The following is a 13,562-nucleotide window of genomic DNA, read 5'->3' as shown; positions in this document are numbered from 1 at the left end:
AGGATGTGAACATAGGGATTTGGAGGGGACATCACCTAGCCCAGCCGTTGGCTGTCATCACTCATTTCCATGGAAAAGCCCAGCAGATTTCAGTGAGCATTCATTTAATGGAAGAAGTGACAGGCTCGTGGTAGGGGCTTCATATATGAATGCACATGTCAGGCAGACTCAGAAGGGCATTGCTAGCTGAAGGGACAGGGTCTGCCTGACTCACAGTTCGGACGTGGGATCTGAGAAGGTGGCTGCACTGAAGCCAGGTAGGAGAACCAACTGTCCACCATCACAGACAGCAGTGGCTCAGGGCATCATCACAGCCCTGCGTGCTGAGCCAGGGGTCCCCAGCCTCTTGCCATAGGAGCCCAGCTTGGATAATGTAGACGTTGGCTTTCCCCTCCGCAGCTGGCTGGCTTGATCAGTATTCCTTCAAACTTCCATCTCATTTGCGTTTTTGTTAATGTGAAGCAATTATTCACAGATGCTTCCGCCTCTCTCCAGTCAACAGCCACTCTTCCTTAGGGTACTAAATGGCAGCCCACAGCACCCCTGATCAGCTGTAGCTGTGGGGACCCCTGAGAGGTCAGCGCTGGCAGGAGGGCATGGGGCCCGAATGGATCATTGTTAACCAAGGAAGGAGAAATGGGTAAGAAGCAAGGACTAGGGACAAATCCCACCTGAGTCTTTTACCCAAGACCTTGGTCAAGCACTCTGTGGACTCTTCACTCGGTCTTCTCATCTGAAAAATGGGTTCTGTGTGCGTGCACATGTATGTGTGTGTGTGTGTGTGTGTGGTGTGGAAGATCATATCGCTTCATTCATGCCTGTGTGGACTTGGGCTCATGAGTGCCCTCTGCAGTCCTCCCTGGAAAAGAGTGTATGGGTTGCTGCCTAACAAAGGGACTTCACATAAGCCTGAACTTGCCTGGAGCCTAGCCTCCCCTAATCCTGGGATGTACCTTAGTTCTGAGAATATGACCGCAAAATTCTCCACATTCTGTGGTGGTTTGAATATATGGCCCCCATAGACTCATGTGTTTGAATGCGTGGCCCATATGGAGTGACACTACTAGGAGGTGTGGCCTTGTTGGAGGAAGTGTGTCACTGTGGAGGCGGGCTTTGAGGTCTCATATGCTCTAGCTACACCCAGTGTGGGACACAGTTCACTTCCTGTTGCCTGTGGATCGAGATGTAGATCTCTCAGCTCCTTCTCCAGCACCATGTCTGCCATACTTCCCACCATGACAATAATGCACTGAACCTCTGAAACTGTAACCCTGCCCCAATTAAATGTTTCCTTTGTAAGAGTTGCCATGGTCGTGTTGTCGATTCACAGCAATAGAGACCCCAACAAAGATATCGTGTAAAGATATGTCACTGTGATTAGTTTCATAGAAAGCTAAACAGCCAATAGCTAGGCAGGAGGTATAGGTGGGACTTTTGGACAGGAAGAGCTTCAGAAATTAGGAGGAGGAGTTGCCAGCCAGATGGAGAGGAAACAGGATGAGGAGTACAGAATAAATGTAACTGAGTCACATTAATATATATATATGTGTGTGTGTGTGTATGGGTTATATATAATAATAATATATAACCCATATATATATATATATATGGGTTAATTTAAGTTATAAGAACTAGTTAGAACTAGCTAGTGCACAGCTTTAATCCCAGCACTCAGGAGGCAGAGGCAAGTGGATCTCTGTGAGTTCAAGGCCAGCCTGGTCTACAAAGTGAGTTTCAGGACAGGCTCCAAAGCTACAGAGAAACCCTGTCTCAAAAAAAAAAAAGAAAGAGAGAGAGAGAAAGAAAGAGAAAAAAAACCTAGTAAGGAACAAGCCTAAGCTATCAGCCAAGCTTCTCTAATTAATAGGAAGTCTCTGTGTTGTGATTTAGGAGCCAGCTGTTAGGACAGAAAAATCTGCCTACACTAAGACACTGTCCTTCTGCTATAAAGTGAGTGTCCATGGTCCCAACACTGGAGAGGTAGAGAACGGGAAAGTTCAGGGTCCTTCTTTGCTACTCCAGCCCAAGTTTTGGAACTAAAGTAGTTACTAAGTGGCTAAGGGGAGAGTAATATACAGCACGCATGGACGGCTGGAAGAAAATCCATGGCTGGGTGGCGGTGGCACACACCTTCAGTCTTAGCACTTGGGAGGCAGAGACAGGTGAATCTCTAAATTCAAGGCCAGCCTGGCCTACAGAGTGAGTTCTAGGATAGCCAGGACAGTATAGAGAAACCCTGTCTTGAACAACCAAAAGAAGGAGGAAGAAGGAGAAAAAGAAAAAGAGGAGGAAGGAAGAGGAGAAAAAAGGAAAAGAATACCCACGGCCGAGGCAGGGAAGAGCTACATGGCACGCACTTTAAATGTAGAGATGGAAGGCAGGTGTGGCACACGTCTTTAATCCCAGCACTCAGGAGACGGATCTCTGTGAGTTACAGGTCAGCCTTGTCTACAAAGGGAGTTTTAGGCCAGCTGAAGGAGTTACACACTGAGATTCTGTCTAAAAAACCAAAAAAAAAAAAAAAAAGCCACGCAACATATTTCTGGAATTTTCTGGAATTTCAGACTTTGATCAAGGTAAGAGGTCTCATAATAAACAAACAAACAAATAAACAAATAAATAATTTAAAAAATGTACAGCACTCAGGAGGGTCAGAACTCAAAGTCGGCCTTGGACGCACGGCTGTTCAAAGGCCTTTGATCCTTGGGAGGCAGGAGCAGTGGCGTGGGTTGAGATAAGACTACCTTTTACCTTTTACCTTTTCCTTAATCCCAACTGGGAGGATCCACTCCCACCGGCTAGAGCTGGTCTAAGCCCTCAAAAAGAGGAGCCACTGCAGGGTCCTGGAGGAAGCTGGGACAGGGGCTGTGGGCAAGCAGCTTCTTTCTGAGCACCCCCTCCCGACACCTGTGACCCCAAACCCTGGCTCAGCTATCCCCACCCCAGCATTTAGGACAGAGCCTGGGGCCAACGGAGGACTGGCCTGAGGCTTGCTTTAAGCAGCCTTGCTTTAGCTATCCGCAGAAGGCAAGGCCGGCCTGCCTCCTCTTACCCAGTGGATTTATTTGTTTTTCTTTCTTTTCTTTTGGAGAATCTGATCATCCTCGTGCCTCCCGCTTCAGCCTCTCGAGTGCTGGGTTACTAGAATATACTATCACACTTCATTCTTAATTTTTTGTTTTGTTTTCAATTTTTTTTTTTTTTTTTTTTTTTTTTTGGTTTTTCGAGACAGGGTTTCTCTGTGGTTTTGGAGCCTGTCCTGGAACTAGCTCTGTAGACCAGGCTGGTCTCGAACTCAAAGAGATCTGCCTGCCTCTGCCTCCCGAGTGCTGGGATTAAAGGCGTGCACCACCACCACCCAGCTTGTTTGTTTTTAATATTTATTCATTTATTATGTATACAATATTCTGTCTGTGTGTATGCCTGCAGGCCAGAAGAGGGCACCAGACCTCATTACAGATGGTTGTGAGCCAACATGTGGTTGCTGGGAATTGAACTCAGGACCTTTGGAAGAGCAGGCAATGCTCTTAACCTCTGAGCCATCTCTCCAGCCCCGGCTTGTTTTTTTTTTTTTTTTTTTTTTTTTTCTGGTTTTTCGAGACAGGGTTTCTCTGTAGCTTTGGTGCCTATCCCAGAACTAGCTCTTGTAGATCAGGCTGGCCTCGAACTCCCAGAGATCCGCCTGCCTCTGCCTCCCGAGTGCTGGGATTAAAGGCGTGCGCCACCACCGCCCGGCGGCTTGTTTGTTTTTTGAGACAGGCTTTTTCTGTGTAGTCTCTGGCTGTCCTGAAACTCACATCAGGCTGGCCTCGAACTCCCAGAGATCCGCCTGCCTCTGCCTCCTGAGTGCTGGGATTAAAGATGTGAGCCATCTCCAGCCTATGATTTCTTCTTCTTGTTGGTTTTTTTTTTTTTTTTTTTTTTTGGTTTTTCGAGACAGGGTTTCTCCGTGGTTTTGGAGCCTGTCCTGGAACTAGCTCTTGTAGACCAGGCTGGTCTCGAACTCACAGAGATCCGCCTGCCTCTGCCTCCCAAGTGCTGGGATTAAAGGCGTGCGCCACCACCGCCCGACTCTTCTTCTTGTTTTTAAGATGGGATCTCACTATGTAGCACTTGGCTGGCCTGTAACTCACAGAGATCCTCCTGCCTCTGCTTCTGACTCAGGAGGGCTAGGACTAAAGGTGTGTGCTACCAAACCAGGCCTAAGACTTATTTTTTATCATTTTTTATGTGTGTGTACATTTGTGGAGGAGGGGATTTGTAAACTTAAAAGTGTAGATGCCCAGGGAAGCCAGAAGAGGGCATTGGATCCCTGACGCTGGAGTTACAGGTGGTTGTGAACCCCCTGGGGTGGGTGCTGGGCCTGAACAGTGCCCTGGAGGAGCAATGAGCGCTCTAATTGCAAAGCCATCTTCCCACCCAGCCCCTACTGCCTGAATCTTTTTTTCCTTTCAATAATTTAACTTTATTTTATGTGCATTGGTGTGAAATCCCTTGGAACTGGAATTAGACAGTTGTGAGCTGCCATGTGGGTGTTGGGAATCGAACCCAGGACCTAGAAGAGCAGCCAGTGCTTTTAACCGCTGAGCTACCTCTCCAGGCCCCACTTCCTGAGTCTTTTTTTTTTTTTTTTTTTTTTTTTTCCGAGATAGGGTTTCTCTGTGGTTTTGGAGCCTGTCCTGGAACTAGCTCTTGTAGACCAGGCTGGTCTAGAACTCACAGAGATCCGCCTGCCTCTGCCTCCCGAGTGCTGGGATTAAAGGCGTGCGTCACCACCGCCCGGCTGACTTCCTGAGTCTTATAGAGACTCTCTCCTCCCTGAAAGAGGACATAGCCAGAAAACAGATGGTGTCCTGGAGAACACCATGTCCACCTGGAACTTCCCAGGAACGCTTGGTTTGCAAGAATCTTTGTCAACATCCTTGGCCAGGATGGAACCATTCTATGAAGACTGATCATCCTTGAGATATAAACACAGCACGGTACTTAGGGGGAGGCCCAATGCCAGCAGCAGAGGCAGAGTAAACAACCAGGAACCCAGACTTGGAAAAGAGTCTTCCAGGAGCCCCCAAAAGTGATCTGTCCAGGCCTAGGGATGTGGCTCTGTTGGTAGAGCGCTGGCATAGCGTACACGAGGAGTCCTGGTTCCATCGCCATCACCACACAAACCAGGCAAGGTGACCCCTCCACACCTGTAGCCATAACACTCAGGAGGTGGAGGCTAGAGATCAGAAATTCAAGGTCATCCTCAGCTACACAGTAAGTTGGAGGCCAGCCTAGGCTACATGCGACCCTGTCTCAAAGAAAAAGTCAGGCATGTGGTGCACATTCAATCCCAGCTTTAATCCCAGCACTCAGGAGGCAGAGGCAGGCAGATCTCTATGAGTTTGAGGCCAACCTTGTCTACAGAGTGAGTTTGAGACACTCAATTACCAATGCCCAAAGCCCCTCAGGAGTGCCCCTTCCTCCACAGCATCCCTTGTTTCTGGGACATCAGGTTGCTCTCAGAGCTGGCCTGAGCTTGAGCTTCAGCCCGCAGCTCTTCAGTACGCGTCCCCTTTGGGGACCTCGGGGGATGCAGTATTTGTTTGAACCTAACTTCATTTCCTCAGCCAAGAAAGGGGTCCAGGAGAGGGTGTGCAGGCTTGAGGCGCGCAGGGCAGGCGAGGGAGAAGAAAGCAGTCCGGGAGAAGGTGTGCAGTCTGGAGGCACGCAGGGCAAGCGAGGGAAAGAGTTTACTCCTCCTCACTCCTCATTCCTTAGTGTTTTGTTTTGTTTTGTTTTGTTTTACCAGCACTGCTTTTTTATTCTTGGGGGGGGGTTAATTTTTTATTACATTTTATTTATTTATTTATTTATTTATTTATTTATTGGTTTTTCAAGACAGGGTTTCTCTGTAGCTTTGGAGCCTGTCCTGGAACTAGCTCTTGTAGACCAAGCTGGCCTTGAACTCACAGAGATCCACCTGCCTCTGCCTCCAGCAGTACTGGGATTAAAAGCGTGTGCCACCACCACCCGGCCATTTTATTTATTATTATGGTACATTTATGTGTGCTCATGCACATTTGAGTCTCCCTCCACCCTGTGGATCCTGGGCATGAAACGCAGGCTGTTGAGCTTGGCAACAAGTCCCTCTTACTTACTGAGCCATCTTACCAAGATAGAGTCTTCCTTTATAGCTCAGGCTGGCCTTAACCTTGTGGCAATTCTCCTGCCTCAGCCTCACAGCTGCTGAAGTGACAGATATGACCTACCATACTCAGCTGACTGTGTCCTTCTTTGCCTTCTAGGGCCTGGCTGGAAGGAAGCCTTCACTGGGATGGAGGGATGGCTGCATGGATCAGTAGATGGGTAGATGGGGGAGAGAGGATACATGAATTCCAGGAGCATGAAAATGGACGGATGGTGAGTGAGATAGGTGGGGAAGAGGACAGATGGGTGGGTGGACAGATGGGTATATAGTAGGTGGATGGACAAACGGATGGGGACGAATGAATGGATAGCTGGATGGGTGGTTTGGTGAATGGATGGGTGAGTGGACGGATGGACAGATGATGGATGGATGGACAGATGATGGACGGATGGACAGATGATGGATGGATGGACAGATGATAGATATATAGGCAGGGGAATGGATAGACAAGTAGACAGATGGACAGATGATGGATGGATGTGTGGATGTTCTCTCTGCCCCATCCTGATCTGCAAGTCACTCCCCAACTGAACTGAGAGACACCGGGAAACCTCAACACTGCAGCTTCACAGGGGTCAGGTGAGAGCCACCTGGCTTTCCTGGGCCTTACCTGGACCACAGCTTCACTGTGGGCCCCTCTCTCCACACCCAGTGGGTCTTGGTGTGATGACAACAGAGAGAAAAGGAGGCTACTGGGTGTAGCCCTGGCTTTCCTGGAACTCGCTCTGTAGACCAGGCTGGCCTCAAACTCACAGAGACCTACCTGTCTCTGCCTCCCAAGTGCTGGGATTAAAGGCATGCACCACCACCGCCTGACTGATTTATTTTTATTTTATGTGCATTGGTGTTTTGCCTGCATAGATATCTGTGTGGGGGTGTTGGGTCCCTGGAACTGGAGTTACAAACCGTTGTGAACTGCTATGTGGCTGCTGGGAACTGAAACCAGGTTCTCTGGAAGAGTAGCCAGTGCTCTTAATCGCTGAGACATTTTTCCAGCCCCAAGTATTGAGTTCTTAACCAGAAGAGGTACAGTGGTTTTGTTTTGTTTTGTTTTCTGAGACAAGATCTCCTGTAGTTTAGGATAGCTTCAAACTTCTCATTCTCCTGCCTCAACCTCCTAAGTACTAGGATTATAGGCCTATATATACAACAAGTATAAAAGTGTCTAACCTTTTCTGTGGCTGAGGCAGGCTTCTTCCCAAGGCTCTGTGCTTAGGGTCCTCCCTGCTCCAGATGGAGCCCCAGGGACTGTAGCAGATGCACTTGCCCCTGGAAGGTTCAGAGTCGAAGCTGCCCTTGTGATCCACGTACCACTTACTGGGGCCTCTTAGCTTTGCTTCCTATAGCAAAGGAGGTTATGACATGGCTGAAAGTTCACTTAAGAGCAGTGTGGGCCTTGCACTCGTGTGTGTAGTGCTGGGAATGGAACCCATGGCTTTGCGAATGCTAGGGAGGTGCTCTGCCAACTGGGGGTAGGGCAAAATCATTCCTGGGGGGCTGAGAAAGACTTTGCACTGAGTCCCCAGGCCAGGAACCCACTGACTTCTCAGGAAGATGAATAAGGAGAGAGAGAGAACCCAGTGTGGGCTGGGCCTTCTGGCCTCCCTCAGGGCCATGGTGACTAAGTACCAAAAATATGTGTGTCATAGACACAGAGCTCTGAGTTCAGAGCCATGTCAGGAGGCTGTGTGGCCCAGGAGAAAGGTAGGGGTCTGTCTCTGTGTGGATGGGTGGTGGCTACAAGACGGAGCCTCCCTGTGTCTGGCTACCTGAGTGAAGTGGCTTCTGACCTGAAAAACAAGAGCAGCTCCTGAGGCAGGTGGTGGTGACACACGTCTTTAATCCCAATACCTGAGAAGCAGAGGCAGGCAGGTCTTTGAGTTCGAGGCCAGTCTTGTCTACAGAGTTAGTTTCAGGACAACCACACAGAGAAACAAAAAGAAAAAGAAAAAAACCAAGAGCAGTCTGTGTGCTGCGCCTGCTCCAGGCCAGCCCTAGGCACACTTTCACAAGGGAAACAGGCTCCATCAAATCATGCTATCTTGAACCCTGTGGGTGTTAGCACTCCATGGCTACAGAAGGGACATTTCTCTCTGCCGTCCTGGGCTGTGTTCCCGATGGCAGGTTGCTGTCCCCAAGACATGCAGTTTTAGCAGCCTGGGTTGATCCCTCTTAGCACACAGCTAGAGGAGACCTGTGGAGAGGGACCCCGGTGCCCCCCACCATCTTTGTGGCTCCTCTAGATTCTGCAGGCTTTGGTGACACCTGCTGGCCACTTGCCCCATCTCTATGGCAACCACAGCAGAGGCTCCCAGCAACTTCATAAAGCTGAGATGGAGAAGGGTCTCCTAGGTGATTTGTAGTAGAAAGGGTGAAGGGTCACAGTACCAGGCTTCTTCTGGGATCGATTCCTGTGTCTGTTCCCTGCTGCCTTGATCCTCCATTACAGAGAGAGAGAGAGAGACTCCAGAAGGGCTCAATTGATAAATTGCTTACTTAGCATGCACGAGTCCTGGATTAGGTGCACAGCACCCCATAAACCATTTACAGTGGTGTACCCCCATGATTCCTGCACTTGGGAAGTTGAGGCAGGAAGATTAGAAGTTCAAGGTCATCCTTGACTACAGTTCAAGGCCAGCCTGGGCTATGTGAGACCTTACCTAAGAAACATCCCAGAAATACTGCCTTTGACACAAGGCTAGTTAGTTATGAACCTGTGGCTCTCTTGGGCGGAGAAAGGATACAGAGGCTAAAGCCCAGCCTCCTCTCTGCCTGTCCTAGGCTCACCTGTGGCCTTAACAGCTGCATCAGGGCCTCAGCCTCCCACTGACACTTGACAGCTGGAGTTTAAGAGATTCTGACAGTTGGATAGTGCCTGCAGGCCAGCCCTTTCTCTTTGGCCTGCCACACCCCAGGGATGGCCTAGCAGTGATGCTGTTCTGGGCTGGCCACCCAGCAGCATGGTGGGTAAATGCTTTATGATATGGCGATAGCCCCCAAAGTCCCAACAGAGCTGCCCACAAGGGAAGGAGAATCCAGGACGGGCTGTGCTCTTGCCACTGAATTCCCCACAGGTGACAGGCTACTGTACCCACCCTTCCTCCAGAAAGGCCCAGGGTGGGAGGAAGCTGGGTCACATCTAGATAGGGTCACATAAATAGTGACCATGTTCCTCCAGAGGCACCCAGGGGCAAGCTACCGAATGCCATGCTGGGTACCATTTCTCATTTTTCTGGTTTTATTGTTGCTGTTTTGAGACAGAGTCTCTCTGGCTACTCTAGAACTCACTCTGTAGACCAGGCTGGCCTTGAACTTACAGAGACCCACCTTCAACCTCCTCCTGCCTCCCAAGTGCTGGGATTCAAGACGGGCTACCATGCCCGTCACTTGTTTTTAAAAATTACAGTTATTTACTTCTGTGCAAGTGTACGTGCGTGTCCTTAAGTGTCTCTGAACACATGCACAAGCCAGGACAACCTGCAGGTAGGTAGGTGTTGCTTCTCTCCTCCCACCAAGTACCAGATGAGAGATGCACACCACCAAACTGGGCTTTCCGTCTCTGTTCTCTTTCTCTTTTTGTCCACAGGCTTCTCTCTTTGGTTGGTTACTTGCTTGTTGTTATTCTCCTTTGGGCGGTGCTGGGGATAAAACCCACAGCTTTATCCAAGAGAAGAAGTGTCCTACCACTGAGCCCCACAGCTCTGTGGATCATGTGGAAGTCTCCAGTGTCCATGCCAGCAAAGAATTCAGGAACCCTGCACAAAACATCCAGAGCTGCCTTGGTTGCAACTCTCTCTCTCTCTCTCTCTCTCTCTCTCTCTCTCTCTCTCTCTCTCTCTCTCTCTGTCTGTCTCTGTCTCTGTCTCTCTGTGTGGGTGTGCATGTGTATCTTTTTTTAAGAATCAAAAATTTTTTAAAGATATTTGTTTATTTATTGTGTATACAATATTCTGTCTGTGTGCATGTATGCAGGCCAGAAGAGGGCACCAGATCTCTTTAAAGATGGTTGTGAACCACCATGTGGTTGCTGGGAATTGAACTCAGGACCTTTGGAAGAGCAGGCAATGCTCTTAACCTCTGAGCCATCTCTCCAGCTCCCCAAAATTTTTAAGATACATTTTTTTTATTTATTTTATTTATTTATTTATTTTTTTTGGTTTTTCGAGACAGGGTTTCTCTGTGGTTTTGGAGCCTGTCCTGGAACTAGCTCTTGTAGACCAGGCTGGTCTCGAACTCACAGAGATCCGCCTGCCTCTGCCTCCCAAGTGCTGGGATTGAAGGCGTGCGCCACCACCACCCGGCTTGGAACTCGCTCTTTAAACCAGGCTGGCCTCAAATGCACAGAGATCCACCACCACTGGCAATTTCTTTCGTTTTGTTTTGAAGTCTTCGTGCTTATAAGGCAAGCACTTTGCAGACCATGCCACCTTCCCAGACCATGGCTGCCCCCTCAGCCTCCAACTCCAGCCTCTTCCTTGGCACTCAACTGCATAACCCCCCACAGTGCACACAGGAGGCTCCACCGCATACCCTATGCTGAATTTTCTTCTAGAACATCCGTCTCCCAGGAATGGGGCCAGCACCTGCTCTGCAGGCCTGGGAGGTTCCTGCAGGGGCCCTGCAGGGGGACAGGCATGACATGCAGCTTTGCACACAGTTTAAGAGCAAGGCTTGAGGTTCTGTGTGTCGGAGTGGTGTTGGCCTCTCAGCCAGCCCGTGGGAGGTGGAGGCAGGAGGGTCCAGAGTTGAAGGTGATCCTTGGCTACATAGTGAGCTCTAGGCCAGTATGCAATACATGAGACCATGTTTCAAAAACAAAGCAAGGAAAAAAAAAAAAAAAACAAAGCAAGGGGCCGAGAGAGGTAGCTCAGTGGATAAGAGCACTGGCTGCTCTTCCAGAGGACACAGGTTCAGGTCCTAGCACCAACAGGGCAGCTTACAACTGTCTATAAGGTTCCCACAGCTCCATAGTTCTGGCATGCATAGGGGACACATAAACTCAGACATACATACACATAAACTCACACATACCTACACATAAACTCAGACATACATACACATAAACTCACACATACCTACACATAAACTCACAGAAGCACATACACATAAACTCACAGAAGCACACATACATACACATAAAAACACACTAACAAAAATGTGTACGTATACATGATGTAATGCTCTTCAGCTATTAAAAAGAAAAAAATTCTGACTGGGCGGTGATGGCACATGCCTTTAATCCCAGAACTCAGGAGGCAGAGGCAGACAGAGCTCTGTGAGTTCAAGGCCAGCCTGGTCTATAAAGAGCTAGTTCCAGGACAGGCCCAAAGTTACAGAGAAACTCTGTCTCGAAAAAAAAAAGAAAGAAAAGAAGGAAGGAAGGAAGGAAGGAAGGAAGGAAGGAAGGAAGGAAGGAAGAATATTTTATTTTTAGTTTGGAGTATTTTTTTATTTTATTTTATTTTTTTATTTTTTGGTTTTTCGAGACAGGGTTTCTCTGTGGTTTTGGAGCCTGTCCTGGAATTAGCTCTTGTAGACCAGGCTGGTCTCGAACTCACAGAGATCCACCTGCCTCTGCCTCCCAAGTGCTGGCAGTAGGTGCTTTTAATCCCTGATCTGTCTGTCCAGCCCCCACCCACTTATTTTGGGGGGAGGTGTTGAGACAAATCTCACTATGTAGCTTTGGCTGGCCTGGAACTGGGTATGTAGAGTAGGCTGGCCTCCCATTTACGGAGATCCACCTGCCTCTGCCTCCAGAGTGTTGAGATTAAAGGTGTGCGCCACCACAGCCAGCCTGCTTTCCAGGGGCTGAGGAGCCAGTGGCGTGGCCATCTTCCTCAGAAGGCCTTGAAGTGACCTCACGCGGCTCACACACCTCTTTTTGTTTTGTTTTGTTTTTGCTGCCGTTTGTTTTTTGAGACAGGGTCTCATATAATCCAGGATGGATTATATCCTCACTGGTAGCTGAGGATGACCTTGAAAATTTCGACGTGTTCTGTCAAGTAATAGAGTCTTTGGGACACATTGCTAAGTGAAATAATACAGACACAAGACAAAAGATCCCACTCATCCGAGAGCCCTGGAATCCTCCACTTCATGTGTGCTGAAAATCGACCGTTGGGTCCCGGGCTGGGGAGAGAGGAAGAGTTAGTGTTTAATAGGAACAGGGTTACAGTTTGGAAAGTAGAAAATGTCTGGAAGTGAGTGGTTGTGACAGTTGAACCACACACACTGTCTGTTGTCTGACGTACACTTGATGGTCAAGATCAGAGACTGGATGGTATGTGTGTTATATCACAATTTGTGAGAAGGTTAAAGGCTGGGGGCTCCTTTGTGAAGTGCTTTACTAAGATTCCTCAGTAAGACACAGTGGGAGTGGCTCAGTGGTAGAGCCCCTGCCTAGAATCCCCCAGTGAGGGGCTGGGGTGTGACTCAGTGGTAGAACACCTGCCTAGAATCCCCAGTGAGGGGCTCTTGTCTAGGGCACATGAGGCCCTGGGTTCCTTCCCCAGCACTGAAAACAAAAATTATATACACGGGAGCTGGAAGAATAGTCTTCCTCAGGGAAGAACCCCTAAATTAATTATCCAATACCAAGTGATAAGCCCTGAAATCATATACATACAAGTAACATTATTTGTACTGAACTCACACCCACACACACATCCATATCACAACAATTTAAGAAATTAAAGACACGAATTTGAGAGAGAGCAAGAGAGATGTGCACAGCAGGAAGGGCTGGGAGGAAGAAAGAAAAGGGGAATATGTAATTATACCCCTATTTCAAAGAAAAAACAAGCTTTGTACGTGAATCAGATAGGTTCATGTTTCCAGGGGGGGGCCGCACGGCTTCCGAAGGAAGAGATAAGCTGTATCGGTCCATCTCCCGTGGTGACGCATGCCGCATGGCCGTGCAGCCTGCTTTTCACAGTGCCTGAGGAGCCTTGTGCAGCCATTTCTCCGGGAAGTCCTTGAAGTGACCGCACAGGTTCTGGAGCCTCATTCTTTTGTTTTGTTTTGTTGCTTTTTTTTTTTTTCTGGTTTGTTTGTTTCATTTTTGAGAAAGGGTCTCATTTCGTCCAGGCTAGCCTCACTAAGTAGTTGAGGATAACCTAATTCCCCTGTCTCCATCTCTTGGGGGTTGGAATCACAGGTGTGCACTGACATGCTTGGTCTTCCAGCCCCTTCTTGTCACGTTCAATAGAACAGGAGTTTGGGCCATCTGGGTAGCAAGGATGAAGCAATCCTGTGTCCTGTGGTGAGGGCCGGGTCAGCTCTGAGGTCTCCACAGCCCCGCCTCCGGGAGACTCTTGCCTCTAATCCGAGGTGGAGTTTGTGGGTCTATGTTTTTGCTCCAATCTTCTTA

This window comes from Chionomys nivalis, chromosome 3 (genome assembly GCF_950005125.1).
Source record: "Chionomys nivalis chromosome 3, mChiNiv1.1, whole genome shotgun sequence".
In the NCBI taxonomy this organism is placed as follows: Eukaryota; Metazoa; Chordata; class Mammalia; order Rodentia; family Cricetidae; genus Chionomys; species Chionomys nivalis.
Note: the sequence above shows the minus strand (reverse complement) of the source record.